The sequence below is a fragment of the Rhinoderma darwinii genome, unplaced genomic scaffold, assembly GCF_050947455.1.
Source record: "Rhinoderma darwinii isolate aRhiDar2 unplaced genomic scaffold, aRhiDar2.hap1 Scaffold_978, whole genome shotgun sequence".
In the NCBI taxonomy this organism is placed as follows: Eukaryota; Metazoa; Chordata; class Amphibia; order Anura; family Rhinodermatidae; genus Rhinoderma; species Rhinoderma darwinii.
In genome coordinates this window covers 84,039-110,592 of record NW_027464552.1, presented here as the reverse complement: position 1 = coordinate 110,592, position 26,554 = coordinate 84,039, and the positions used below count along the sequence as shown (strand labels likewise).

Here is a 26,554-nt window from a genome sequence, read left to right as displayed (position 1 = left end):
GGGGTCCTGGAAGAAAGGTGAGGTGTCCCTGCTTTATAAAAAGGGGGACAAAACAGATATTAAAAACTGGAGGCCTATCACCTTACTAAACGCAGACTATAAAATAATGGCCAAGATTTGCGCGAATAGACTAAAGGCTGTTATAGAGAAAATCGTCCACTCCAACCAAGTCTGTGGGATACCTGGGAGGAGCATATGGGACAATTTAAACCTTTTAAAAGATGCTATTGGTGATACGAAGGAGAGAAAAGGCAGATTGGCGGTTTTATCCATAGATTTCGAGAAAGCCTTTGATAGAGTATCACATTTTTATCTTTTTAAGGTTTTAGAAAAGATGGGTATACCAGAAGGTTTTTTACAGTCTCTGAAGGCCTTTTATGAAAATTGTACGAGCAAGATTTTAGTAAAGGGTTTTAAGACACAGGACGTCCTTTTAAACTCCGGAGTGAAGCAGGGGTGTCCCTTGTCCCCACTACTTTTTATATGTGCGATCGAGCCTCTACTCTGCAGATTGAGGAATGACAGGCAGATATGTGGAGTCCCCCTGCCGGGCGGGGGGGGACTAGAGGCAAAAGTGGTGGGGTACATGGATGATGTCGCGGTCCTGTGCAGGGACGCCCCGTCACTGCAAAAAGCATTACAACAGATATACCAATTTTGCTGCTCCTCCGGTTTTAAAGTCAATTTTAATAAAAGTAATATTTTAAATATTGGCAATATGATTTTACAGGACATTCCAGTCCCTGTGTCGGAGTCTGTACAGATTTTAGGGGTCTCCTTCAATGAGTCAAACAATGGTTTTATCAGTTGGGACTTGGTGGCACAAAAAGTTAATAAGAAAATTTGTTTATGGAATCTTAGAAAACTGACAATGGAGGGAAAAATTTTAATCACAAAAATGGTGATTTTACCAATTTTATTATATCTAAGTATGGTTTTCCCTCCCCCTGATATTTTATTAAAAAAGATTACCAAGGCATGTTTTACATTTTTATGGAATTCTAGGATGGAGAAGCTCAGGAGAGAAAAAGTGATGTTACCAAAGCTAATGGGTGGTAAAGATTTTCCAAATATAAAAGCATTTCTTTTAATCCATTTTTTTACACTGTGTCTTAATACTGTTTTTAAGGAACACTACTGGTCTTATTTTATCCGTTTTAACACTGGCTATTTTATGAGGAGGTACGGATGGTTCTCTACGGTTTTAAGCTCGCCATATGCTTTTAACCTGCCAGACCAGTATAAGATTTTAGAAAAAATAGTGAACCTTTTTAACCTAAAAGACAAAAGAATAGAAGATGTAAAAAATAGTAAATATGTTTTAAAGGAAATAAAAGAAAATGTTTTAATAGCCCCCATTAGCAATTTTAATGAAAACAAATGCAAAATTATCTGGAGCATGGTTAATGCTAAATTCATTTTTAATTCACAGAAGGATCTGGCCTGGAGCTGCGCCCACGAGTGTCTTCCATGCCGGGCATTCCAGCATCGAAGGGGACTGACCAACTCGGCTGCGTGTCCAAGGGGAGGATGCCGCGATGACGAGACAGTCTTACATCTCTTTTGGCAATGTTATTTTTCACAACTAATATGGACAAAAATCCTCCCCTTGATGAAGAAGATAACCGGAATAAAAAGAATTACAAGTGAAGGCGTATTTTACGGATGTCTGGAGTGCCCAACAAGGACTCAGAAAATTATGGCATGGAAGATTACTAACTGCGTTAAAGCAGCTCTGTGGGCGGCCAGGAATATTCTTTTATTCAAACATGAAATTTTATCTGTGAATGATATTTTAGGAATTTGTTTTTATGAAATGCACAAGTATTATCTTTTAGACAAAAAATTCTCTCCTGTTTTAAGTAGAAAATGGTTTTTTAGCGAATGGAATTCTATAATATGATGCCACCAAGTGCCCTTTTATAAATTGTATGATTTTAATCTGACAATTTGTATTTATTTTTTAACCATTGTTGTAAAATGTGAATCCCTGTAAAAATGTTGAAAAATGTTAATTTATTGTAAAACCTGAAAAATTTTAAATAAACGGTTACCCCCAAAGTTGGGGTAGTCAACTTAAAAAAAATCTGTTCTTATCAGTTTAATATCTGATACGTCCCCTATCTGGGGACCATATATTAAATGGATTTTTAGAACAGGGAGATGGAAATAGAGCTTGCTCTGTCCACTCCACGCATTGACCTGGTATTGCAGTATTTCCAGGACCGGTGCACCCTTCCCTTATGTGTTGACTAAAATCAGATTCCAAAAGTGCTATTTGTGTTTGCTATTGTTTTTGTCTTTCTGATGGGATCTCCCCTTTTAATCCCATTATTTCAACACCTGTTGGACAATGCATTTGTACAGTCATGTGTGATAATGAGCTCATTTATTAAATGCAATTAATTAATACATTGCCACCTCTTGTTGTGTGTGTGTGTGTGTGTGTGTGTGTGTGTGTGTGTGTGTGTGTGTGTGTGTGTGTGTGTGTGTGTGTGTGTGTGTCTTCTGTGTTTCTGTGTTTCCGGCATTTCACATTGGAACAGCTCATTCACCTTCCTTGTCTTCTCTCCGCCCTCCCTTTTAGGTAGGTTAAAGAGCTGCACCTGAGCCAGCCACTGATTGATTGATGCAGCACCACAGTCAAATAGTGGAGTGGAGTAGGGGGAACAGCAAACAGCCATTAAAGCAGCCCGCCCGCCACAATGGACCTACCTGTGTACACTAGATGGATGTGATGGAATGTACTGTCGTCCCTACATTTCCAAGAAGAAGTAAGAATTGCAGTTGCAACAAACCCTTGCTTGCCTACAAAGAGAGCAGCAATTTGGATTTGTTACTATGTTACCTGGAAGAATAACAAACTGTGCAAGGATGGAGCAAAGAGAAGTTGTCTGTAAAGTTGGTGGATGCCTATTTTCCATTTTGCAGTCCCTTGTCTCCCTCTTGTGGCCTCCTGGAGGCAAATAAATGTGCAAAAAAAAGACAGCCTGGCGGCCGGCTGTTGCAGTGTTGCCCTCTCAGGCAACACTGAGTGACTGACTGAGCCGCACCGTCTTATATAAAGTTCAGACGGAACTTTGCACGTGTCATAGTGGAGCCCTCAGGATTCCAGAGCCAGCTTTCTGACATCATAATGGGGCCTGCCTCAGAGATAGATAAAAGCCTGGGCCCAGGCAGTGTTGGTCAGTGCTGCTCAGCAGGCAGCACTGGACTGGACTGGACTGGATTACAGCTGATACAAGGTGTGAAGGAACAAGGGGTGGCTGTGGGCATGCACTTGCTGCCGCTGCCAGTGTTTATCTGCATGGCAGGAGGGCATTTGGGCGTTGCCAGGAAGGCGTTTTTATGTAGATTCCTCCTCTTTCAGCACTGCATTGTGGTGCAAGCAAAAGAAGCAAATCCTGTGTAGCTTCCTCTCCGGCCTTTATTCACCTCCCTCCCGCTTAGTAGCTGTAAATGTGTGTGAGCCTGCAGGGCCCCATGGAATTGCCTAGGAGTAGGCTGAATCAATCGCTGCAAGGGGTGAACAGCAGTATGGGACAGGCTCGGGCAAGGCAAGGGCCGCTCGGGTTATCGCTTCTCGGCCTTTTGGCTAAGATCAAGTGTAGTATCTGTTCTTATCAGTTTAATATCTGATACGTCCCCTATCTGGGGACCATATATTAAATGGATTTTTAGAACAGGGAGATGGAAATAGAGCTTGCTCTGTCCACTCCACGCATTGACCTGGTATTGCAGTATTTCCAGGACCGGTGCACCCTTCCCTTATGTGTTGACTAAAATCAGATTCCAAAAGTGCTATTTGTGTTTGCTATTGTTTTTGTCTTTCTGATGGGATCTCCCCTTTTAATCCCATTATTTCAACACCTGTTGGACAATGCATTTGTACAGTCATGTGTGATAATGAGCTCATTTATTAAATGCAATTAATTAATACATTGCCACCTCTTGTTGTGTGTGTGTGTGTGTGTGTGTGTGTGTGTGTGTGTGTGTGTGTGTGTGTGTGTGTGTGTGTGTGTGTGTGTGTCTTCTGTGTTTCTGTGTTTCCGGCATTTCACATTGGAACAGCTCATTCACCTTCCTTGTCTTCTCTCCGCCCTCCCTTTTAGGTAGGTTAAAGAGCTGCACCTGAGCCAGCCACTGATTGATTGATGCAGCACCACAGTCAAATAGTGGAGTGGAGTAGGGGGAACAGCAAACAGCCATTAAAGCAGCCCGCCCGCCACAATGGACCTACCTGTGTACACTAGATGGATGTGATGGAATGTACTGTCGTCCCTACATTTCCAAGAAGAAGTAAGAATTGCAGTTGCAACAAACCCTTGCTTGCCTACAAAGAGAGCAGCAATTTGGATTTGTTACTATGTTACCTGGAAGAATAACAAACTGTGCAAGGATGGAGGTTGTAGGAGCAAAGAGAAGTTGTCTGTAAAGTTGGTGGATGCCTATTTTCCATTTTGCAGTCCCTTGTCTCCCTCTTGTGGCCTCCTGGAGGCAAATAAATGTGCAAAAAAAAGACAGCCTGGCGGCCGGCTGTTGCAGTGTTGCCCTCTCAGGCAACACTGAGTGACTGACTGAGCCGCACCGTCTTATATAAAGTTCAGACGGAACTTTGCACGTGTCATAGTGGAGCCCTCAGGATTCCAGAGCCAGCTTTCTGACATCATAATGGGGCCTGCCTCAGAGATAGATAAAAGCCTGGGCCCAGGCAGTGTTGGTCAGTGCTGCTCAGCAGGCAGCACTGGACTGGACTGGACTGGATTACAGCTGATACAAGGTGTGAAGGAACAAGGGGTGGCTGTGGGCATGCACTTGCTGCCGCTGCCAGTGTTTATCTGCATGGCAGGAGGGCATTTGGGCGTTGCCAGGAAGGCGTTTTTATGTAGATTCCTCCTCTTTCAGCACTGCATTGTGGTGCAAGCAAAAGAAGCAAATCCTGTGTAGCTTCCTCTCCGGCCTTTATTCACCTCCCTCCCGCTTAGTAGCTGTAAATGTGTGTGAGCCTGCAGGGCCCCATGGAATTGCCTAGGAGTAGGCTGAATCAATCGCTGCAAGGGGTGAACAGCAGTATGGGACAGGCTCGGGCAAGGCAAGGGCCGCTCGGGTTATCGCTTCTCGGCCTTTTGGCTAAGATCAAGTGTAGTATCTGTTCTTATCAGTTTAATATCTGATACGTCCCCTATCTGGGGACCATATATTAAATGGATTTTTAGAACAGGGAGATGGAAATAGAGCTTGCTCTGTCCACTCCACGCATTGACCTGGTATTGCAGTATTTCCAGGACCGGTGCACCCTTCCCTTATGTGTTGACTAAAATCAGATTCCAAAAGTGCTATTTGTGTTTGCTATTGTTTTTGTCTTTCTGATGGGATCTCCCCTTTTAATCCCATTATTTCAACACCTGTTGGACAATGCATTTGTACAGTCATGTGTGATAATGAGCTCATTTATTAAATGCAATTAATTAATACATTGCCACCTCTTGTTGTGTGTGTGTGTGTGTGTGTGTGTGTGTGTGTGTGTGTGTGTGTGTGTGTGTGTGTGTGTGTGTGTGTGTGTGTGTCTTCTGTGTTTCTGTGTTTCCGGCATTTCACATTGGAACAGCTCATTCACCTTCCTTGTCTTCTCTCCGCCCTCCCTTTTAGGTAGGTTAAAGAGCTGCACCTGAGCCAGCCACTGATTGATTGATGCAGCACCACAGTCAAATAGTGGAGTGGAGTAGGGGGAACAGCAAACAGCCATTAAAGCAGCCCGCCCGCCACAATGGACCTACCTGTGTACACTAGATGGATGTGATGGAATGTACTGTCGTCCCTACATTTCCAAGAAGAAGTAAGAATTGCAGTTGCAACAAACCCTTGCTTGCCTACAAAGAGAGCAGCAATTTGGATTTGTTACTATGTTACCTGGAAGAATAACAAACTGTGCAAGGATGGAGGTTGTAGGAGCAAAGAGAAGTTGTCTGTAAAGTTGGTGGATGCCTATTTTCCATTTTGCAGTCCCTTGTCTCCCTCTTGTGGCCTCCTGGAGGCAAATAAATGTGCAAAAAAAAGACAGCCTGGCGGCCGGCTGTTGCAGTGTTGCCCTCTCAGGCAACACTGAGTGACTGACTGAGCCGCACCGTCTTATATAAAGTTCAGACGGAACTTTGCACGTGTCATAGTGGAGCCCTCAGGATTCCAGAGCCAGCTTTCTGACATCATAATGGGGCCTGCCTCAGAGATAGATAAAAGCCTGGGCCCAGGCAGTGTTGGTCAGTGCTGCTCAGCAGGCAGCACTGGACTGGACTGGACTGGATTACAGCTGATACAAGGTGTGAAGGAACAAGGGGTGGCTGTGGGCATGCACTTGCTGCCGCTGCCAGTGTTTATCTGCATGGCAGGAGGGCATTTGGGCGTTGCCAGGAAGGCGTTTTTATGTAGATTCCTCCTCTTTCAGCACTGCATTGTGGTGCAAGCAAAAGAAGCAAATCCTGTGTAGCTTCCTCTCCGGCCTTTATTCACCTCCCTCCCGCTTAGTAGCTGTAAATGTGTGTGAGCCTGCAGGGCCCCATGGAATTGCCTAGGAGTAGGCTGAATCAATCGCTGCAAGGGGTGAACAGCAGTATGGGACAGGCTCGGGCAAGGCAAGGGCCGCTCGGGTTATCGCTTCTCGGCCTTTTGGCTAAGATCAAGTGTAGTATCTGTTCTTATCAGTTTAATATCTGATACGTCCCCTATCTGGGGACCATATATTAAATGGATTTTTAGAACAGGGAGATGGAAATAGAGCTTGCTCTGTCCACTCCACGCATTGACCTGGTATTGCAGTATTTCCAGGACCGGTGCACCCTTCCCTTATGTGTTGACTAAAATCAGATTCCAAAAGTGCTATTTGTGTTTGCTATTGTTTTTGTCTTTCTGATGGGATCTCCCCTTTTAATCCCATTATTTCAACACCTGTTGGACAATGCATTTGTACAGTCATGTGTGATAATGAGCTCATTTATTAAATGCAATTAATTAATACATTGCCACCTCTTGTTGTGTGTGTGTGTGTGTGTGTGTGTGTGTGTGTGTGTGTGTGTGTGTGTGTGTGTGTGTGTGTGTGTGTGTGTGTGTGTGTCTTCTGTGTTTCTGTGTTTCCGGCATTTCACATTGGAACAGCTCATTCACCTTCCTTGTCTTCTCTCCGCCCTCCCTTTTAGGTAGGTTAAAGAGCTGCACCTGAGCCAGCCACTGATTGATTGATGCAGCACCACAGTCAAATAGTGGAGTGGAGTAGGGGGAACAGCAAACAGCCATTAAAGCAGCCCGCCCGCCACAATGGACCTACCTGTGTACACTAGATGGATGTGATGGAATGTACTGTCGTCCCTACATTTCCAAGAAGAAGTAAGAATTGCAGTTGCAACAAACCCTTGCTTGCCTACAAAGAGAGCAGCAATTTGGATTTGTTACTATGTTACCTGGAAGAATAACAAACTGTGCAAGGATGGAGGTTGTAGGAGCAAAGAGAAGTTGTCTGTAAAGTTGGTGGATGCCTATTTTCCATTTTGCAGTCCCTTGTCTCCCTCTTGTGGCCTCCTGGAGGCAAATAAATGTGCAAAAAAAAGACAGCCTGGCGGCCGGCTGTTGCAGTGTTGCCCTCTCAGGCAACACTGAGTGACTGACTGAGCCGCACCGTCTTATATAAAGTTCAGACGGAACTTTGCACGTGTCATAGTGGAGCCCTCAGGATTCCAGAGCCAGCTTTCTGACATCATAATGGGGCCTGCCTCAGAGATAGATAAAAGCCTGGGCCCAGGCAGTGTTGGTCAGTGCTGCTCAGCAGGCAGCACTGGACTGGACTGGACTGGATTACAGCTGATACAAGGTGTGAAGGAACAAGGGGTGGCTGTGGGCATGCACTTGCTGCCGCTGCCAGTGTTTATCTGCATGGCAGGAGGGCATTTGGGCGTTGCCAGGAAGGCGTTTTTATGTAGATTCCTCCTCTTTCAGCACTGCATTGTGGTGCAAGCAAAAGAAGCAAATCCTGTGTAGCTTCCTCTCCGGCCTTTATTCACCTCCCTCCCGCTTAGTAGCTGTAAATGTGTGTGAGCCTGCAGGGCCCCATGGAATTGCCTAGGAGTAGGCTGAATCAATCGCTGCAAGGGGTGAACAGCAGTATGGGACAGGCTCGGGCAAGGCAAGGGCCGCTCGGGTTATCGCTTCTCGGCCTTTTGGCTAAGATCAAGTGTAGTATCTGTTCTTATCAGTTTAATATCTGATACGTCCCCTATCTGGGGACCATATATTAAATGGATTTTTAGAACAGGGAGATGGAAATAGAGCTTGCTCTGTCCACTCCACGCATTGACCTGGTATTGCAGTATTTCCAGGACCGGTGCACCCTTCCCTTATGTGTTGACTAAAATCAGATTCCAAAAGTGCTATTTGTGTTTGCTATTGTTTTTGTCTTTCTGATGGGATCTCCCCTTTTAATCCCATTATTTCAACACCTGTTGGACAATGCATTTGTACAGTCATGTGTGATAATGAGCTCATTTATTAAATGCAATTAATTAATACATTGCCACCTCTTGTTGTGTGTGTGTGTGTGTGTGTGTGTGTGTGTGTGTGTGTGTGTGTGTGTGTGTGTGTGTGTGTGTGTGTGTCTTCTGTGTTTCTGTGTTTCCGGCATTTCACATTGGAACAGCTCATTCACCTTCCTTGTCTTCTCTCCGCCCTCCCTTTTAGGTAGGTTAAAGAGCTGCACCTGAGCCAGCCACTGATTGATTGATGCAGCACCACAGTCAAATAGTGGAGTGGAGTAGGGGGAACAGCAAACAGCCATTAAAGCAGCCCGCCCGCCACAATGGACCTACCTGTGTACACTAGATGGATGTGATGGAATGTACTGTCGTCCCTACATTTCCAAGAAGAAGTAAGAATTGCAGTTGCAACAAACCCTTGCTTGCCTACAAAGAGAGCAGCAATTTGGATTTGTTACTATGTTACCTGGAAGAATAACAAACTGTGCAAGGATGGAGGTTGTAGGAGCAAAGAGAAGTTGTCTGTAAAGTTGGTGGATGCCTATTTTCCATTTTGCAGTCCCTTGTCTCCCTCTTGTGGCCTCCTGGAGGCAAATAAATGTGCAAAAAAAAGACAGCCTGGCGGCCGGCTGTTGCAGTGTTGCCCTCTCAGGCAACACTGAGTGACTGACTGAGCCGCACCGTCTTATATAAAGTTCAGACGGAACTTTGCACGTGTCATAGTGGAGCCCTCAGGATTCCAGAGCCAGCTTTCTGACATCATAATGGGGCCTGCCTCAGAGATAGATAAAAGCCTGGGCCCAGGCAGTGTTGGTCAGTGCTGCTCAGCAGGCAGCACTGGACTGGACTGGACTGGATTACAGCTGATACAAGGTGTGAAGGAACAAGGGGTGGCTGTGGGCATGCACTTGCTGCCGCTGCCAGTGTTTATCTGCATGGCAGGAGGGCATTTGGGCGTTGCCAGGAAGGCGTTTTTATGTAGATTCCTCCTCTTTCAGCACTGCATTGTGGTGCAAGCAAAAGAAGCAAATCCTGTGTAGCTTCCTCTCCGGCCTTTATTCACCTCCCTCCCGCTTAGTAGCTGTAAATGTGTGTGAGCCTGCAGGGCCCCATGGAATTGCCTAGGAGTAGGCTGAATCAATCGCTGCAAGGGGTGAACAGCAGTATGGGACAGGCTCGGGCAAGGCAAGGGCCGCTCGGGTTATCGCTTCTCGGCCTTTTGGCTAAGATCAAGTGTAGTATCTGTTCTTATCAGTTTAATATCTGATACGTCCCCTATCTGGGGACCATATATTAAATGGATTTTTAGAACAGGGAGATGGAAATAGAGCTTGCTCTGTCCACTCCACGCATTGACCTGGTATTGCAGTATTTCCAGGACCGGTGCACCCTTCCCTTATGTGTTGACTAAAATCAGATTCCAAAAGTGCTATTTGTGTTTGCTATTGTTTTTGTCTTTCTGATGGGATCTCCCCTTTTAATCCCATTATTTCAACACCTGTTGGACAATGCATTTGTACAGTCATGTGTGATAATGAGCTCATTTATTAAATGCAATTAATTAATACATTGCCACCTCTTGTTGTGTGTGTGTGTGTGTGTGTGTGTGTGTGTGTGTGTGTGTGTGTGTGTGTGTGTGTGTGTGTGTGTGTGTGTGTGTGTCTTCTGTGTTTCTGTGTTTCCGGCATTTCACATTGGAACAGCTCATTCACCTTCCTTGTCTTCTCTCCGCCCTCCCTTTTAGGTAGGTTAAAGAGCTGCACCTGAGCCAGCCACTGATTGATTGATGCAGCACCACAGTCAAATAGTGGAGTGGAGTAGGGGGAACAGCAAACAGCCATTAAAGCAGCCCGCCCGCCACAATGGACCTACCTGTGTACACTAGATGGATGTGATGGAATGTACTGTCGTCCCTACATTTCCAAGAAGAAGTAAGAATTGCAGTTGCAACAAACCCTTGCTTGCCTACAAAGAGAGCAGCAATTTGGATTTGTTACTATGTTACCTGGAAGAATAACAAACTGTGCAAGGATGGAGGTTGTAGGAGCAAAGAGAAGTTGTCTGTAAAGTTGGTGGATGCCTATTTTCCATTTTGCAGTCCCTTGTCTCCCTCTTGTGGCCTCCTGGAGGCAAATAAATGTGCAAAAAAAAGACAGCCTGGCGGCCGGCTGTTGCAGTGTTGCCCTCTCAGGCAACACTGAGTGACTGACTGAGCCGCACCGTCTTATATAAAGTTCAGACGGAACTTTGCACGTGTCATAGTGGAGCCCTCAGGATTCCAGAGCCAGCTTTCTGACATCATAATGGGGCCTGCCTCAGAGATAGATAAAAGCCTGGGCCCAGGCAGTGTTGGTCAGTGCTGCTCAGCAGGCAGCACTGGACTGGACTGGACTGGATTACAGCTGATACAAGGTGTGAAGGAACAAGGGGTGGCTGTGGGCATGCACTTGCTGCCGCTGCCAGTGTTTATCTGCATGGCAGGAGGGCATTTGGGCGTTGCCAGGAAGGCGTTTTTATGTAGATTCCTCCTCTTTCAGCACTGCATTGTGGTGCAAGCAAAAGAAGCAAATCCTGTGTAGCTTCCTCTCCGGCCTTTATTCACCTCCCTCCCGCTTAGTAGCTGTAAATGTGTGTGAGCCTGCAGGGCCCCATGGAATTGCCTAGGAGTAGGCTGAATCAATCGCTGCAAGGGGTGAACAGCAGTATGGGACAGGCTCGGGCAAGGCAAGGGCCGCTCGGGTTATCGCTTCTCGGCCTTTTGGCTAAGATCAAGTGTAGTATCTGTTCTTATCAGTTTAATATCTGATACGTCCCCTATCTGGGGACCATATATTAAATGGATTTTTAGAACAGGGAGATGGAAATAGAGCTTGCTCTGTCCACTCCACGCATTGACCTGGTATTGCAGTATTTCCAGGACCGGTGCACCCTTCCCTTATGTGTTGACTAAAATCAGATTCCAAAAGTGCTATTTGTGTTTGCTATTGTTTTTGTCTTTCTGATGGGATCTCCCCTTTTAATCCCATTATTTCAACACCTGTTGGACAATGCATTTGTACAGTCATGTGTGATAATGAGCTCATTTATTAAATGCAATTAATTAATACATTGCCACCTCTTGTTGTGTGTGTGTGTGTGTGTGTGTGTGTGTGTGTGTGTGTGTGTGTGTGTGTGTGTGTGTGTGTGTGTGTGTGTGTCTTCTGTGTTTCTGTGTTTCCGGCATTTCACATTGGAACAGCTCATTCACCTTCCTTGTCTTCTCTCCGCCCTCCCTTTTAGGTAGGTTAAAGAGCTGCACCTGAGCCAGCCACTGATTGATTGATGCAGCACCACAGTCAAATAGTGGAGTGGAGTAGGGGGAACAGCAAACAGCCATTAAAGCAGCCCGCCCGCCACAATGGACCTACCTGTGTACACTAGATGGATGTGATGGAATGTACTGTCGTCCCTACATTTCCAAGAAGAAGTAAGAATTGCAGTTGCAACAAACCCTTGCTTGCCTACAAAGAGAGCAGCAATTTGGATTTGTTACTATGTTACCTGGAAGAATAACAAACTGTGCAAGGATGGAGGTTGTAGGAGCAAAGAGAAGTTGTCTGTAAAGTTGGTGGATGCCTATTTTCCATTTTGCAGTCCCTTGTCTCCCTCTTGTGGCCTCCTGGAGGCAAATAAATGTGCAAAAAAAAGACAGCCTGGCGGCCGGCTGTTGCAGTGTTGCCCTCTCAGGCAACACTGAGTGACTGACTGAGCCGCACCGTCTTATATAAAGTTCAGACGGAACTTTGCACGTGTCATAGTGGAGCCCTCAGGATTCCAGAGCCAGCTTTCTGACATCATAATGGGGCCTGCCTCAGAGATAGATAAAAGCCTGGGCCCAGGCAGTGTTGGTCAGTGCTGCTCAGCAGGCAGCACTGGACTGGACTGGACTGGATTACAGCTGATACAAGGTGTGAAGGAACAAGGGGTGGCTGTGGGCATGCACTTGCTGCCGCTGCCAGTGTTTATCTGCATGGCAGGAGGGCATTTGGGCGTTGCCAGGAAGGCGTTTTTATGTAGATTCCTCCTCTTTCAGCACTGCATTGTGGTGCAAGCAAAAGAAGCAAATCCTGTGTAGCTTCCTCTCCGGCCTTTATTCACCTCCCTCCCGCTTAGTAGCTGTAAATGTGTGTGAGCCTGCAGGGCCCCATGGAATTGCCTAGGAGTAGGCTGAATCAATCGCTGCAAGGGGTGAACAGCAGTATGGGACAGGCTCGGGCAAGGCAAGGGCCGCTCGGGTTATCGCTTCTCGGCCTTTTGGCTAAGATCAAGTGTAGTATCTGTTCTTATCAGTTTAATATCTGATACGTCCCCTATCTGGGGACCATATATTAAATGGATTTTTAGAACAGGGAGATGGAAATAGAGCTTGCTCTGTCCACTCCACGCATTGACCTGGTATTGCAGTATTTCCAGGACCGGTGCACCCTTCCCTTATGTGTTGACTAAAATCAGATTCCAAAAGTGCTATTTGTGTTTGCTATTGTTTTTGTCTTTCTGATGGGATCTCCCCTTTTAATCCCATTATTTCAACACCTGTTGGACAATGCATTTGTACAGTCATGTGTGATAATGAGCTCATTTATTAAATGCAATTAATTAATACATTGCCACCTCTTGTTGTGTGTGTGTGTGTGTGTGTGTGTGTGTGTGTGTGTGTGTGTGTGTGTGTGTGTGTGTGTGTGTGTGTGTGTGTGTCTTCTGTGTTTCTGTGTTTCCGGCATTTCACATTGGAACAGCTCATTCACCTTCCTTGTCTTCTCTCCGCCCTCCCTTTTAGGTAGGTTAAAGAGCTGCACCTGAGCCAGCCACTGATTGATTGATGCAGCACCACAGTCAAATAGTGGAGTGGAGTAGGGGGAACAGCAAACAGCCATTAAAGCAGCCCGCCCGCCACAATGGACCTACCTGTGTACACTAGATGGATGTGATGGAATGTACTGTCGTCCCTACATTTCCAAGAAGAAGTAAGAATTGCAGTTGCAACAAACCCTTGCTTGCCTACAAAGAGAGCAGCAATTTGGATTTGTTACTATGTTACCTGGAAGAATAACAAACTGTGCAAGGATGGAGGTTGTAGGAGCAAAGAGAAGTTGTCTGTAAAGTTGGTGGATGCCTATTTTCCATTTTGCAGTCCCTTGTCTCCCTCTTGTGGCCTCCTGGAGGCAAATAAATGTGCAAAAAAAAGACAGCCTGGCGGCCGGCTGTTGCAGTGTTGCCCTCTCAGGCAACACTGAGTGACTGACTGAGCCGCACCGTCTTATATAAAGTTCAGACGGAACTTTGCACGTGTCATAGTGGAGCCCTCAGGATTCCAGAGCCAGCTTTCTGACATCATAATGGGGCCTGCCTCAGAGATAGATAAAAGCCTGGGCCCAGGCAGTGTTGGTCAGTGCTGCTCAGCAGGCAGCACTGGACTGGACTGGACTGGATTACAGCTGATACAAGGTGTGAAGGAACAAGGGGTGGCTGTGGGCATGCACTTGCTGCCGCTGCCAGTGTTTATCTGCATGGCAGGAGGGCATTTGGGCGTTGCCAGGAAGGCGTTTTTATGTAGATTCCTCCTCTTTCAGCACTGCATTGTGGTGCAAGCAAAAGAAGCAAATCCTGTGTAGCTTCCTCTCCGGCCTTTATTCACCTCCCTCCCGCTTAGTAGCTGTAAATGTGTGTGAGCCTGCAGGGCCCCATGGAATTGCCTAGGAGTAGGCTGAATCAATCGCTGCAAGGGGTGAACAGCAGTATGGGACAGGCTCGGGCAAGGCAAGGGCCGCTCGGGTTATCGCTTCTCGGCCTTTTGGCTAAGATCAAGTGTAGTATCTGTTCTTATCAGTTTAATATCTGATACGTCCCCTATCTGGGGACCATATATTAAATGGATTTTTAGAACAGGGAGATGGAAATAGAGCTTGCTCTGTCCACTCCACGCATTGACCTGGTATTGCAGTATTTCCAGGACCGGTGCACCCTTCCCTTATGTGTTGACTAAAATCAGATTCCAAAAGTGCTATTTGTGTTTGCTATTGTTTTTGTCTTTCTGATGGGATCTCCCCTTTTAATCCCATTATTTCAACACCTGTTGGACAATGCATTTGTACAGTCATGTGTGATAATGAGCTCATTTATTAAATGCAATTAATTAATACATTGCCACCTCTTGTTGTGTGTGTGTGTGTGTGTGTGTGTGTGTGTGTGTGTGTGTGTGTGTGTGTCTTCTGTGTTTCTGTGTTTCCGGCATTTCACATTGGAACAGCTCATTCACCTTCCTTGTCTTCTCTCCGCCCTCCCTTTTAGGTAGGTTAAAGAGCTGCACCTGAGCCAGCCACTGATTGATTGATGCAGCACCACAGTCAAATAGTGGAGTGGAGTAGGGGGAACAGCAAACAGCCATTAAAGCAGCCCGCCCGCCACAATGGACCTACCTGTGTACACTAGATGGATGTGATGGAATGTACTGTCGTCCCTACATTTCCAAGAAGAAGTAAGAATTGCAGTTGCAACAAACCCTTGCTTGCCTACAAAGAGAGCAGCAATTTGGATTTGTTACTATGTTACCTGGAAGAATAACAAACTGTGCAAGGATGGAGGTTGTAGGAGCAAAGAGAAGTTGTCTGTAAAGTTGGTGGATGCCTATTTTCCATTTTGCAGTCCCTTGTCTCCCTCTTGTGGCCTCCTGGAGGCAAATAAATGTGCAAAAAAAAGACAGCCTGGCGGCCGGCTGTTGCAGTGTTGCCCTCTCAGGCAACACTGAGTGACTGACTGAGCCGCACCGTCTTATATAAAGTTCAGACGGAACTTTGCACGTGTCATAGTGGAGCCCTCAGGATTCCAGAGCCAGCTTTCTGACATCATAATGGGGCCTGCCTCAGAGATAGATAAAAGCCTGGGCCCAGGCAGTGTTGGTCAGTGCTGCTCAGCAGGCAGCACTGGACTGGACTGGACTGGATTACAGCTGATACAAGGTGTGAAGGAACAAGGGGTGGCTGTGGGCATGCACTTGCTGCCGCTGCCAGTGTTTATCTGCATGGCAGGAGGGCATTTGGGCGTTGCCAGGAAGGCGTTTTTATGTAGATTCCTCCTCTTTCAGCACTGCATTGTGGTGCAAGCAAAAGAAGCAAATCCTGTGTAGCTTCCTCTCCGGCCTTTATTCACCTCCCTCCCGCTTAGTAGCTGTAAATGTGTGTGAGCCTGCAGGGCCCCATGGAATTGCCTAGGAGTAGGCTGAATCAATCGCTGCAAGGGGTGAACAGCAGTATGGGACAGGCTCGGGCAAGGCAAGGGCCGCTCGGGTTATCGCTTCTCGGCCTTTTGGCTAAGATCAAGTGTAGTATCTGTTCTTATCAGTTTAATATCTGATACGTCCCCTATCTGGGGACCATATATTAAATGGATTTTTAGAACAGGGAGATGGAAATAGAGCTTGCTCTGTCCACTCCACGCATTGACCTGGTATTGCAGTATTTCCAGGACCGGTGCACCCTTCCCTTATGTGTTGACTAAAATCAGATTCCAAAAGTGCTATTTGTGTTTGCTATTGTTTTTGTCTTTCTGATGGGATCTCCCCTTTTAATCCCATTATTTCAACACCTGTTGGACAATGCATTTGTACAGTCATGTGTGATAATGAGCTCATTTATTAAATGCAATTAATTAATACATTGCCACCTCTTGTTGTGTGTGTGTGTGTGTGTGTGTGTGTGTGTGTGTGTGTGTGTGTGTGTGTGTGTCTTCTGTGTTTCTGTGTTTCCGGCATTTCACATTGGAACAGCTCATTCACCTTCCTTGTCTTCTCTCCGCCCTCCCTTTTAGGTAGGTTAAAGAGCTGCACCTGAGCCAGCCACTGATTGATTGATGCAGCACCACAGTCAAATAGTGGAGTGGAGTAGGGGGAACAGCAAACAGCCATTAAAGCAGCCCGCCCGCCACAATGGACCTACCTGTGTACACTAGATGGATGTGATGGAATGTACTGTCGTCCCTACATTTCCAAGAAGAAGTAAGAATTGCAGTTGCAACAAACCCTTGCTTGCCTACAAAGAGAGCAGCAATTTGGATTTGTTACTATGTTACCTGGAAGAATAACAAACTGTGCAAGGATGGAGGTTGTAGGAGCAAAGAGAAGTTGTCTGTAAAGTTGGTGGATGCCTATTTTCCATTTTGCAGTCCCTTGTCTCCCTCTTGTGGCCTCCTGGAGGCAAATAAATGTGCAAAAAAAAGACAGCCTGGCGGCCGGCTGTTGCAGTGTTGCCCTCTCAGGCAACACTGAGTGACTGACTGAGCCGCACCGTCTTATATAAAGTTCAGACGGAACTTTGCACGTGTCATAGTGGAGCCCTCAGGATTCCAGAGCCAGCTTTCTGACATCATAATGGGGCCTGCCTCAGAGATAGATAAAAGCCTGGGCCCAGGCAGTGTTGGTCAGTGCTGCTCAGCAGGCAGCACTGGACTGGACTGGACTGGATTACAGCTGATACAAGGTGTGAAGGAACAAGGGGTGGCTGTGGGCATGCACTTGCTGCCGCTGCCAGTGTTTATCTGCATGGCAGGAGGGCATTTGGGCGTTGCCAGGAAGGCGTTTTTATGTAGATTCCTCCTCTTTCAGCACTGCATTGTGGTGCAAGCAAAAGAAGCAAATCCTGTGTAGCTTCCTCTCCGGCCTTTATTCACCTCCCTCCCGCTTAGTAGCTGTAAATGTGTGTGAGCCTGCAGGGCCCCATGGAATTGCCTAGGAGTAGGCTGAATCAATCGCTGCAAGGGGTGAACAGCAGTATGGGACAGGCTCGGGCAAGGCAAGGGCCGCTCGGGTTATCGCTTCTCGGCCTTTTGGCTAAGATCAAGTGTAGTATCTGTTCTTATCAGTTTAATATCTGATACGTCCCCTATCTGGGGACCATATATTAAATGGATTTTTAGAACAGGGAGATGGAAATAGAGCTTGCTCTGTCCACTCCACGCATTGACCTGGTATTGCAGTATTTCCAGGACCGGTGCACCCTTCCCTTATGTGTTGACTAAAATCAGATTCCAAAAGTGCTATTTGTGTTTGCTATTGTTTTTGTCTTTCTGATGGGATCTCCCCTTTTAATCCCATTATTTCAACACCTGTTGGACAATGCATTTGTACAGTCATGTGTGATAATGAGCTCATTTATTAAATGCAATTAATTAATACATTGCCACCTCTTGTTGTGTGTGTGTGTGTGTGTGTGTGTGTGTGTGTGTGTGTGTGTGTGTGTGTGTGTGTGTCTTCTGTGTTTCTGTGTTTCCGGCATTTCACATTGGAACAGCTCATTCACCTTCCTTGTCTTCTCTCCGCCCTCCCTTTTAGGTAGGTTAAAGAGCTGCACCTGAGCCAGCCACTGATTGATTGATGCAGCACCACAGTCAAATAGTGGAGTGGAGTAGGGGGAACAGCAAACAGCCATTAAAGCAGCCCGCCCGCCACAATGGACCTACCTGTGTACACTAGATGGATGTGATGGAATGTACTGTCGTCCCTACATTTCCAAGAAGAAGTAAGAATTGCAGTTGCAACAAACCCTTGCTTGCCTACAAAGAGAGCAGCAATTTGGATTTGTTACTATGTTACCTGGAAGAATAACAAACTGTGCAAGGATGGAGGTTGTAGGAGCAAAGAGAAGTTGTCTGTAAAGTTGGTGGATGCCTATTTTCCATTTTGCAGTCCCTTGTCTCCCTCTTGTGGCCTCCTGGAGGCAAATAAATGTGCAAAAAAAAGACAGCCTGGCGGCCGGCTGTTGCAGTGTTGCCCTCTCAGGCAACACTGAGTGACTGACTGAGCCGCACCGTCTTATATAAAGTTCAGACGGAACTTTGCACGTGTCATAGTGGAGCCCTCAGGATTCCAGAGCCAGCTTTCTGACATCATAATGGGGCCTGCCTCAGAGATAGATAAAAGCCTGGGCCCAGGCAGTGTTGGTCAGTGCTGCTCAGCAGGCAGCACTGGACTGGACTGGACTGGATTACAGCTGATACAAGGTGTGAAGGAACAAGGGGTGGCTGTGGGCATGCACTTGCTGCCGCTGCCAGTGTTTATCTGCATGGCAGGAGGGCATTTGGGCGTTGCCAGGAAGGCGTTTTTATGTAGATTCCTCCTCTTTCAGCACTGCATTGTGGTGCAAGCAAAAGAAGCAAATCCTGTGTAGCTTCCTCTCCGGCCTTTATTCACCTCCCTCCCGCTTAGTAGCTGTAAATGTGTGTGAGCCTGCAGGGCCCCATGGAATTGCCTAGGAGTAGGCTGAATCAATCGCTGCAAGGGGTGAACAGCAGTATGGGACAGGCTCGGGCAAGGCAAGGGCCGCTCGGGTTATCGCTTCTCGGCCTTTTGGCTAAGATCAAGTGTAGTATCTGTTCTTATCAGTTTAATATCTGATACGTCCCCTATCTGGGGACCATATATTAAATGGATTTTTAGAACAGGGAGATGGAAATAGAGCTTGCTCTGTCCACTCCACGCATTGACCTGGTATTGCAGTATTTCCAGGACCGGTGCACCCTTCCCTTATGTGTTGACTAAAATCAGATTCCAAAAGTGCTATTTGTGTTTGCTATTGTTTTTGTCTTTCTGATGGGATCTCCCCTTTTAATCCCATTATTTCAACACCTGTTGGACAATGCATTTGTACAGTCATGTGTGATAATGAGCTCATTTATTAAATGCAATTAATTAATACATTGCCACCTCTTGTTGTGTGTGTGTGTGTGTGTGTGTGTGTGTGTGTGTGTGTGTGTGTGTGTGTGTGTGTGTGTGTGTGTGTGTGTGTGTGTCTTCTGTGTTTCTGTGTTTCCGGCATTTCACATTGGAACAGCTCATTCACCTTCCTTGTCTTCTCTCCGCCCTCCCTTTTAGGTAGGTTAAAGAGCTGCACCTGAGCCAGCCACTGATTGATTGATGCAGCACCACAGTCAAATAGTGGAGTGGAGTAGGGGGAACAGCAAACAGCCATTAAAGCAGCCCGCCCGCCACAATGGACCTACCTGTGTACACTAGATGGATGTGATGGAATGTACTGTCGTCCCTACATTTCCAAGAAGAAGTAAGAATTGCAGTTGCAACAAACCCTTGCTTGCCTACAAAGAGAGCAGCAATTTGGATTTGTTACTATGTTACCTGGAAGAATAACAAACTGTGCAAGGATGGAGGTTGTAGGAGCAAAGAGAAGTTGTCTGTAAAGTTGGTGGATGCCTATTTTCCATTTTGCAGTCCCTTGTCTCCCTCTTGTGGCCTCCTGGAGGCAAATAAATGTGCAAAAAAAAGACAGCCTGGCGGCCGGCTGTTGCAGTGTTGCCCTCTCAGGCAACACTGAGTGACTGACTGAGCCGCACCGTCTTATATAAAGTTCAGACGGAACTTTGCACGTGTCATAGTGGAGCCCTCAGGATTCCAGAGCCAGCTTTCTGACATCATAATGGGGCCTGCCTCAGAGATAGATAAAAGCCTGGGCCCAGGCAGTGTTGGTCAGTGCTGCTCAGCAGGCAGCACTGGACTGGACTGGACTGGATTACAGCTGATACAAGGTGTGAAGGAACAAGGGGTGGCTGTGGGCATGCACTTGCTGCCGCTGCCAGTGTTTATCTGCATGGCAGGAGGGCATTTGGGCGTTGCCAGGAAGGCGTTTTTATGTAGATTCCTCCTCTTTCAGCACTGCATTGTGGTGCAAGCAAAAGAAGCAAATCCTGTGTAGCTTCCTCTCCGGCCTTTATTCACCTCCCTCCCGCTTAGTAGCTGTAAATGTGTGTGAGCCTGCAGGGCCCCATGGAATTGCCTAGGAGTAGGCTGAATCAATCGCTGCAAGGGGTGAACAGCAGTATGGGACAGGCTCGGGCAAGGCAAGGGCCGCTCGGGTTATCGCTTCTCGGCCTTTTGGCTACGACCAAGTGTAGTAGTCAGGGTGCGAGTCCTGGAGTGATCCAGCAGTTTCCTTTGCAGGAGCTGCTGTATAATTTTCTGTGGTTTTTACCGACAGTGTCTTATTGAAGAATGGCTGGGCTGAAGAATACCATCCGGATGGAAGTGGATCCCAAGGACCATCAGAAGAACAACCTCCGTTTTATGATTGAAAAGATCATTGAAGGTAAAGCTGGTGTGCAGAGAAATCTGATTTTTGCTGTTCAGGACTTCTGGAAAACAGGTGTGTACGACGTTACCTTCATAAATGAAGAAATTTGCATAAACGTCTATGAATGGCTGCGCAGTAACAAGGATGACCCCATGATGCAAGGTATAAAATGTACGCCGTTGTTCGGATTGAATGAAATTGTTATCACGGTGCATGTCTACAATCCCTACACCAAGATGGAGGTACTTGTAAATTTTCTCCTTAACTACTGCCAGTATGTTAGAGATGGAGTACCCCAGGTGAATTGCATGGGTATTTTCAACTGCAAATACAAGTTCAGAGTGAAGTTAAAGCAGGACCCTAATTACTTAGGAGGTTTTATGCACCCACCTGCGAGTTTCTCTGTGGCAGGCCAGAGGGGTTTCATAATGTACCCTGGGCAGCCAAAGTACTGCAGAAATTGTTTTCTTTTTGGTCATACACAGGATGTTTGCACTAAAGGAAGTTGCTGCAGGAACTGTAAGCAGGAGGGGCACACAGCTAATGAGTGTCCTACTCCACGTGCCTGTGATATCTGTGGTAAAACTGACCATTTATTTAGAGATTGCCCAAATGCAGCTGCACAGAAGGAGCAGAATCAGAAGAGGGCGGAGGAGGCTCAGCAAAGAGAAGTGGAGCGGCGGGAACACAGTGCAACGCAAAGGAGATCATTTGCAAGTGTGGTAAGAGGCCCAGCCAGTGAAGAGGTAAGGAGGGGTGATGAGACTACTACACAAACACCTGTGGTGAGTGCCCTGCCCCCGCTTTTACCTCCTTTGAGAAGTTTGGAGGAAGTGATTGAGGAGTTCACCAGCTCTGTTCATGCATCTGACCCATGTAACATAGAGGAATATCCATCTGAGTCAGAGACTATAAAGAGTCAAAGGGAGGGTGGTGGGGATAAAAGTTCTGAGGAAGACAGTCAAACCTTCTTGGTTCGCAGGGAAAAATCCTGTAAAAAAAGACGCACTGAGAAGAGTGAGAAGGAAGGTGTGGAAACAAGCAACCCTTTTCAGGTGCTGGAGATTGACCCTATGGACGCTGACACAGTATGCCCTGCAGTTTAGGGATAAGTGATGTGTTTCACTCACCTGTGGTCTTCACATTATGCAAGGAAGAGGAGACCTCTGGGAAGAGAAATTTGTGTTATTTTTAGTCCTATGTGCAAAAATGTATTCTGTTGTACTTTTATGTATTTTCTTTTTAGGTTGCTCTCCATGAGCTAGAAGTTTTAAGTTGAATATGGGCTTCAGGATAGTGTCTCAAAATGTCAGAGTCTTCAAGAGTAAAAATAGACGAGCTGCTATTCTAGAGTTCCTGGCACAGGAAAGTGCTTCTATTTTTTGTTTGCAGGAATGTGGTTTGTGTGAGTCAATTGGAAGTGATGAATGGGTGCATGGAAGTATGGTATGGTCAGGCAGTGTGTTAAATAAAAATGATGGGGTGGGAGTTTTGTTTAAAGGGAGGGAAGTATCTTTAGTTAGTTATACTGTTATAGAACAAGGTAGATGCATTTTAGTTATCTTTGAGTACAAAAATGTACAGTTATGTTTAATTAATATATATGCTCCAACAAATAAAGTAGAAAGAAATGTTTTATTTGAAAAAATTAAGTTTTTCATTCCAGGGAGAATGCCTGTAATTTTAGTTGGTGATCTAAATTGTGATCTCACTAAGTGTAATGTTGACATATCAGGGAAAACATTTTTGGATTTAGTTAGTGATTTTAATTTATCAGATATGCAAAAGTTATGTAAAATAGACCCGAATTTAAATACCTATCATGCTGATAGGGGGAGAATTCATAGTAGGTTGGATTATTGCTTTGTTTCGCAAAATGTTATTTCTTTAAGTTATAAACAGCATGGGGTTTTGTTTTCAGACCATGAGTGTGTAATATGTGAGGTGGATGTGGATGCAAAGGGTGTGTATGGGCGGGGTTTATGGAAATTAAATGTGAGTCTGTTGGAAAGTGAGGATGTGAGGCGGGAATATGCGAATCGGTATGCATGTTGGGTAAGGAAGAAAAGTGATTTTACTGATATCTGTAGGTGGTGGGATTGGGTTAAAATGAAGACAAGATCGTTTTTCAAAAATGTTGGGTATAAATTTGCTGCGATTAAGAGGGAAAAGTATGTGAGGTTGAATGCTCAGTTGAGTTTATTATATAAGTTAAGGGATGAAGGTTCTGATGTGAGTGAGGATATATTAGTTATCAAAAGAGAGATTAATGAATTTATGTTTGAGAGAGGTAAGAGTGTTATTTTTAGAGCAAAATTGGAGAGAATGGAATATGATGAGAAATGTACACGGTTTTTTTTCAAAAAAGTGTTTGGTAAAAAACAAAGTATGAATGTGTTGATTGGGGAGGATGGTAGTGAGGTGAGTGGTGATGATGTGAGTGAGGAAGTGGCAAAGTTCTATGAAGAGTTGTATGCAGAAAAATGGAGGGATGATACTTTGGAGAGTGAGGTGTTGAATGGGATGGATAAAAATTTGAGTGATGTTGAGAAAGAATGTGTTATGAAGGATGTGACTATGGATGAAGTATGGAAGGTAATAAATAGTATGGCTGTGAATAAGACACCAGGGGAAGATGGACTCCCTATAGAGTTCTATAGGTTAATGTGGGATGTGATTGGAAAAGATGTGATAGAATTGTGTAAATATATGTGGGTGAATGAAGAAATTACTGAAAGTATGCGTGCGGGTGTGATTGTGTTGATTCCGAAAAAGGGAGAGTTAAAGGAATTGAAAAATTGGCGCCCGATAACGTTACTCAATTGTGATTATAAGATTTACGCAAAAGTGATAGCCAATAGGATGCGTGATGTGATTGAGAGTGTGGTTGGGGATGAGCAATGTTGTGCGGTACCTGGGAGAAGAATACATGAGAATGTGTGTATGTTAAGAGATTGTTTGTGGGATTGTATGGAAAGGAAGAAGGATGTGCATCTGGTAAGTTTGGATTTTGAAAAAGCGTATGATAGGTTGTCTCATAAGTTTTTGTATAAGGTGTTGCTGAAAATGGGCTTTCCAGCTGAGTTTGTATGTAGAATTAGGAGTTTATATGGTGGGATATATAGTCGTGTGTTACTGAATGGGTGTGTGGGTAGGAGAGTGATTGTGTCTTCTGGTGTGCGTCAAGGATGTCCGTTGTCACCGGTTGCTTTCATTTGTGCGATTGAGCCATTATTGTGTTTGTTAAGGAAAGATAAGGTTGTGCGTGGTGTTCAGATTCCAGGGAGTGGGGGGAGAGAGTGGAAGGTAAGTGGCTATATGGATGATGTGTGCGTTCTATGCGATTCTGAATGTGCTATAAAACGTGTGAAACTGTTAGTGTCCTTTTTTTGTGGCGCGTCTGCTTTTCGTGTTAACTGGAGTAAGAGTGAATGTAAAAGTTTTGGGAGCAGTAAGGTGAGGGGGGATATAGGGGTGAACATTGTGGATGGACCAATTAAGGTGTTGGGGGTGAAATTTACAGAAAAATTAGATGGGAAAGAATGTTGGGATGATGTGAAGAAGAAAGTGGAAAGTAAATTATGTTTTTGGAGGATGAGAAGTTTATCTTTTACTGGGAAGATTTTGATCATTAAGAGTGTTGTTTTGCCAATATACTTGTATATTGCTTTTGTGTTTCCACCTAATTATATGTGTTTGAGGAGCTTAAATAGGATTTTGTTTGTTTTCTTGTGGGGATCAAAAATGGAGCGAGCAAGGAGGGAGGTGGTAATTAAATCTGTGAGGAATGGTGGATTGGGTTTTCCTAACTTAGAAGTATTCTTTGGGGTAAATATGTGTATTTTTCTTCTAAGAGTAGTTAGGGCAGACTTAAAATATTCTGTTATGTGTAAATATTTGTTTGGGACTTACCTGATTCGGATGAAGTGGTGTGCGAGAGATTTACGTAGTCCAGTTGCGTTTGTTGTGCCTGTATGGTATGTGTGGATGTATAAGTTTCTTGTGAAATATAAGTTGCATGGTGTGGATGTTAGGATGTTGCGCAATAAGAGTTTGGTGTACAGGATGATTGAGTGTGCGGAGACTGAGTGCGGTATAAATATGGTGAGAGGAAGAGATGTGGGGAAAGTATGGAAGAAAGTAAGAATGGATGGTTTGACAAATAAGCAGAGTGAATTGGTGTGGCAAAGTTTGCATGGAGTGTTACCAGTAAGAGAATTCCAGAGGAATCGTGGGCTAATCAGGAGTGATATGTGTCCAAGGTCTGATTGTAATGGAAGGGAGAGTGTTATTCATTTGTTCTGGAATTGTAAGTATGCAAGAGAAGTGATAAAGAGAATGGGACCGTTATGTAAGGAGTTGACTGGGGTGAGTTTGTTGTCTTTTGAAATGTTTATGTTTGGGTTGTGTGCGTGTAATGGAGAAAAAGAGAGAGTGTTGTGGTTGTTGCTTGCATGTATAAAAGAAGTATTATGGGATGTAAGGAATGTATATGTGTTTAAAAGGAAAGAACTGGCTGTTAGAGATAGTGTGAGAATGGCATTGGGAAAGCTGTATGTTTGTTTTTTGTGGGATAAAAAGAGAAAAGGGGAAATGGATGCAGAGGGGGTGTGGAAAGTTAAAAAATGGATTGATATTGTTGATTGTTCATCATGATTTCTTTTTTCTGTAATGTTTTATGCAATGATGTTGCTGTTTTTGTTGTTGACCTTTGGAAAAATATATTTAGAATGTTTTCTGGATGATGATGGGACAGTTTTTTCGTGAAATTGTCATAGAACGGATATGGTTGTGGTTGATCGTATTCATTCCCATCTGAGGGAAAGCAAAACAAAAAAAAAAAAAAAAAAAAAAAAAAAAAAAAAAAAAAAATCTGTTCTTATCAGTTTAATATCTGATACGTCCCCTATCTGGGGACCATATATTAAATGGATTTTTAGAACAGGGAGATGGAAATAGAGCTTGCTCTGTCCACTCCACGCATTGACCTGGTATTGCAGTATTTCCAGGACCGGTGCACCCTTCCCTTATGTGTTGACTAAAATCAGATTCCAAAAGTGCTATTTGTGTTTGCTATTGTTTTTGTCTTTCTGATGGGATCTCCCCTTTTAATCCCATTATTTCAACACCTGTTGGACAATGCATTTGTACAGTCATGTGTGATAATGAGCTCATTTATTAAATGCAATTAATTAATACATTGCCACCTCTTGTTGTGTGTGTGTGTGTGTGTGTGTGTGTGTGTGTGTGTGTGTGTGTGTGTGTGTGTGTGTGTGTGTGTGTGTGTGTGTGTGTCTTCTGTGTTTCTGTGTTTCCGGCATTTCACATTGGAACAGCTCATTCACCTTCCTTGTCTTCTCTCCGCCCTCCCTTTTAGGTAGGTTAAAGAGCTGCACCTGAGCCAGCCACTGATTGATTGATGCAGCACCACAGTCAAATAGTGGAGTGGAGTAGGGGGAACAGCAAACAGCCATTAAAGCAGCCCGCCCGCCACAATGGACCTACCTGTGTACACTAGATGGATGTGATGGAATGTACTGTCGTCCCTACATTTCCAAGAAGAAGTAAGAATTGCAGTTGCAACAAACCCTTGCTTGCCTACAAAGAGAGCAGCAATTTGGATTTGTTACTATGTTACCTGGAAGAATAACAAACTGTGCAAGGATGGAGGTTGTAGGAGCAAAGAGAAGTTGTCTGTAAAGTTGGTGGATGCCTATTTTCCATTTTGCAGTCCCTTGTCTCCCTCTTGTGGCCTCCTGGAGGCAAATAAATGTGCAAAAAAAAGACAGCCTGGCGGCCGGCTGTTGCAGTGTTGCCCTCTCAGGCAACACTGAGTGACTGACTGAGCCGCACCGTCTTATATAAAGTTCAGACGGAACTTTGCACGTGTCATAGTGGAGCCCTCAGGATTCCAGAGCCAGCTTTCTG

General features: G+C 45.2%; 11 non-coding genes and 2 pseudogenes across 11 annotated transcripts; all 13 read left to right on the top strand.

The window, feature by feature from the left end:
• Nucleotides 1-2,058: 2,058 nt before the first annotated feature.
• Nucleotides 2,059-2,239, top strand: LOC142734429 (U2 spliceosomal RNA; annotated as a pseudogene).
• Nucleotides 2,240-3,575: 1,336 nt separating this feature from the next.
• LOC142734416 (U2 spliceosomal RNA) lies at nucleotides 3,576-3,766 on the top strand. Its single transcript, XR_012880375.1, has one exon. It is a non-coding gene; the product is annotated as a U2 spliceosomal RNA (small nuclear RNA).
• Nucleotides 3,767-5,110: 1,344 nt separating this feature from the next.
• Nucleotides 5,111-5,301, top strand: LOC142734415 (U2 spliceosomal RNA). The gene has a single exon (XR_012880374.1). It is a non-coding gene; the product is annotated as a U2 spliceosomal RNA (small nuclear RNA).
• Nucleotides 5,302-6,647: 1,346 nt separating this feature from the next.
• On the top strand, nucleotides 6,648-6,838 carry LOC142734414 (U2 spliceosomal RNA). Its single transcript, XR_012880373.1, has one exon. It is a non-coding gene; the product is annotated as a U2 spliceosomal RNA (small nuclear RNA).
• A 1,350-nt stretch (nucleotides 6,839-8,188) lies between these two features.
• LOC142734413 (U2 spliceosomal RNA) lies at nucleotides 8,189-8,379 on the top strand. The gene has a single exon (XR_012880372.1). It is a non-coding gene; the product is annotated as a U2 spliceosomal RNA (small nuclear RNA).
• A 1,340-nt stretch (nucleotides 8,380-9,719) lies between these two features.
• On the top strand, nucleotides 9,720-9,910 carry LOC142734411 (U2 spliceosomal RNA). Its single transcript, XR_012880371.1, has one exon. It is a non-coding gene; the product is annotated as a U2 spliceosomal RNA (small nuclear RNA).
• Nucleotides 9,911-11,258: 1,348 nt separating this feature from the next.
• LOC142734410 (U2 spliceosomal RNA) lies at nucleotides 11,259-11,449 on the top strand. The gene has a single exon (XR_012880370.1). It is a non-coding gene; the product is annotated as a U2 spliceosomal RNA (small nuclear RNA).
• Nucleotides 11,450-12,793: 1,344 nt separating this feature from the next.
• On the top strand, nucleotides 12,794-12,984 carry LOC142734409 (U2 spliceosomal RNA). Its single transcript, XR_012880369.1, has one exon. It is a non-coding gene; the product is annotated as a U2 spliceosomal RNA (small nuclear RNA).
• A 1,346-nt stretch (nucleotides 12,985-14,330) lies between these two features.
• LOC142734407 (U2 spliceosomal RNA) lies at nucleotides 14,331-14,521 on the top strand. Its single transcript, XR_012880367.1, has one exon. It is a non-coding gene; the product is annotated as a U2 spliceosomal RNA (small nuclear RNA).
• A 1,320-nt stretch (nucleotides 14,522-15,841) lies between these two features.
• Nucleotides 15,842-16,032, top strand: LOC142734406 (U2 spliceosomal RNA). The gene has a single exon (XR_012880366.1). It is a non-coding gene; the product is annotated as a U2 spliceosomal RNA (small nuclear RNA).
• A 1,324-nt stretch (nucleotides 16,033-17,356) lies between these two features.
• Nucleotides 17,357-17,547, top strand: LOC142734405 (U2 spliceosomal RNA). Its single transcript, XR_012880365.1, has one exon. It is a non-coding gene; the product is annotated as a U2 spliceosomal RNA (small nuclear RNA).
• Nucleotides 17,548-18,875: 1,328 nt separating this feature from the next.
• Nucleotides 18,876-19,066, top strand: LOC142734404 (U2 spliceosomal RNA). The gene has a single exon (XR_012880364.1). It is a non-coding gene; the product is annotated as a U2 spliceosomal RNA (small nuclear RNA).
• A 6,368-nt stretch (nucleotides 19,067-25,434) lies between these two features.
• LOC142734433 (U2 spliceosomal RNA) lies at nucleotides 25,435-25,651 on the top strand (annotated as a pseudogene).
• Nucleotides 25,652-26,554: the final 903 nt, after the last annotated feature.